The sequence below is a fragment of the Ornithodoros turicata genome, chromosome 1 (assembly GCF_037126465.1).
Source record: "Ornithodoros turicata isolate Travis chromosome 1, ASM3712646v1, whole genome shotgun sequence".
NCBI lineage: Eukaryota > Metazoa > Arthropoda > Arachnida > Ixodida > Argasidae > Ornithodoros > Ornithodoros turicata.
This window is the reverse complement of record NC_088201.1, coordinates 3728073-3730895: the sequence shown is the minus strand read 5'-3', so window position 1 is coordinate 3730895 and position 2823 is coordinate 3728073.

Sequence of the window (2823 nt, the reverse complement as noted above, 5' to 3'; positions counted from 1 at the left end):
CTGCGTAATTTGCGGGGCTGTAGAAACGCATCAGCACCTGTTTCATGAGTGCCTAAACGCGGCCGCCATGTGGCGAAGAGTGGCAGACATTTACAGGCTACCAGCAGTATGTTTCGACACGGTGCGGTTCCTGGATCCTATACATGTGCCCAGCAGGAAGGAACCGGCCTTCGTGCTTCTAGTGTCCGAGATCTGCTACCAGCTCTGGTGTGCCAGGACTCGCTCCGTCTATGGTGCGCAGCCAACAACCCTGGTCAATTTGATGTTGGCTTGCCGCATCGCGCTCAGGACTCGCTTGCAGGCCGACCTTAGGCGGCTCGGCCGAGACGGATTCCGGCGCCGGTGGAGGAGCCATTGTAATCTTTTCATACTCGCCAATGGTGAAATCGTCATCAAATTATGATTCGGCCAAGACCGCTCGCTGAACTGTCTTTTGCTGTGTTCTGCTGTTCTGTTCAAGAGTAGGCCTACTCACCTAACTTTGTATAGTGTTGTATAGTGTTGTAGTGTATAGTGTGTTGTATCGTGGTATATCGTACAGTGTAGTGTAAGGTAAGGTATTATGTAGCGTACAGCGTGTGGTGTAGTGGTTTTGTATTGTATAGTGTACAGAGACGCTTGTTGAGAGTTGCCGGAGATATTCATTGTATATTAGGTGGCAATGTGTGGTTCCTTTGTGCATGAGGGCTTTGGTATCTTTGGTCTAGGCTTTAGGCCTTTGTTTACTCTTTCAATAAACATAGAAGAGCAAGAAGAGCAGCAAACAAAATCAGTGAATACTCATGACACCTGTTACGACTACGCCCATGCCCTGGCGGCGCTGAGCCTGATTGAGGACTGGATGGACGAAAATGCTGGTGTTTTTGCCGGAGCCATATTAGTGCTAGAGTCACTAAATAAGCTACGCTTGAGAGTAGCGACACTGAGCCGCCATGTTGTTTCGGATGACCTCCAGCCCCACCTCTATTTTGGCAGTAGAAATAGATGAAGGTGAAGTTCAGCAGTGGAAGAAGACGACACTTCGAAGAGCGCTAAACGGATGGCGCTGGAGGTCATCCGAAACAACATGGCGGCACAGTGTCGCTACTCTGAAGCGTAGCTTATTTAGTGACTCTAATTAATGCCAGACGGAGCCGCCAATCATTTCAAGAACCGGTATCAGCGGAATGAATTACAGAAAAGATCGCACGCAACGGAATGGGTATTTTCTGCCACGGGTAACGGCAAGACCTCGACTGACGGAACTGGTGTATTGATAAAGCAGATGGACTCCCTGCACAACTTGCGGGCTCGGGCACCACCACTTATAACTTCTGCTGCGGCGACGGTAGCCATCTTAAGCAAAAAAAAAAAAAAATCGAGAAGACTACGCTTTTGTTATTCGAAGCAAGTTCCCTAGAAACATTGCGTGTCTCAAAGAAGGAAAAAACGGAAGGCAGTGCGAGCGGCCGCCGGAATCTCGTATTTATTTATTTATGTCAATGCCTCACGTGCCATCAGAGGGCGTTGTGTGAGGGGGAGGTAATATCAACAAATATACACAACAGGAGAAGAAAAACACATAAAAAAACGATATTGTGAAATCGTTTTGAGTTAGAAATATGAGATGATGATAAGCAAACTATAAACCAATACTGGCAGCTAGCTGGCTGCGAAAAACTAAAAAGTCGGAGTTGGCTACGATAGACTGGGGAAGGTTGTTCCAAGAAATGATGGTTTTGGGGAAGAAGGAAAATTGGAAATGGGATGTACGAGATGGAACATGGTCGATTTTACGGGCATGATCGATCCGATAGAGGAGATGTTGTGGGCCGTAGTGATGAACAGGTGTCGGACGATGGTTGTGGTGGTATCTCCTACGGTATGCAAGAGGAGGAAAACTGATAGCAATACGACGAAAAAGGTATATTCGTACCACCTGTAATTATGCCACCCACCGTCTAAATTTTTCCCAAACAAACAGAATGGCGTAACTTCAGTGCTTGCGAACGAGCACCGTAAAAAGGAAAGAAATACAAGGAGAAAGGTCGTTTCAAGGCATAGGCATGCCACCCTCGTGTCAATAGGCGGCGATTGATTTTCATCTCTGACACCTAAGTAATCACTGTGAATAAAACCTTTTCAAAAAAAAAAAAAAAAAAAGAAACATCACACTGTCGTCGGGACAGCATCGCTTGCGGTGTTGTTTCCGGGAAGATTTTTCCCAAAAAAGGAAACATTAGAAGGAATTCGGGCTGAAAATTCAATAATACAATGAACACAATAGGAACTGTAGAGGGCAAAGCCAAAATCTGATCCGCGGGCACGAGCCTCGTGTGGTTCTGCTGCTGGTTCTGTTGACCACGCCGTTGCATCGACCCTTCCTCAAAGAGGTGTCCCAATGACGCAGCCAGCAGACGTGCACACCGACGACTTACGACACAGACCCGACGCTCCCCCAGCCGGTGGCCCTGATGGCTTGTCCAGCGTCGCAGTGCCATTTGACTGCTTCTTGGCCGAACAACCCTCATTTGTGGTTCATTCAAGCCGAATCCGAATCCGTGCTCAAGGCATCCGTGCCGAGCCTTCCCAGTACCATCTGAAGTAGCCGACATCGTGGCCAATCCGGCCGCCGCCGAGCAGCATCAACATCTCAAGAAAGAGCTCTTAGCCCGCTTCCAGTCTTCAACCAGTGAACGTTTTCGTCGGCTGCTTTCCGCTGAAGAACTAGGCGACAGTAAGCCCTCGCAACTGCTACGCCGACTTTATTCCCTTCTGGAAGACAAGGCAAGCTCGTTCGACGAAGATTGTCTCCGGGAACTCTTTCTCCACCCCTTACCGCCT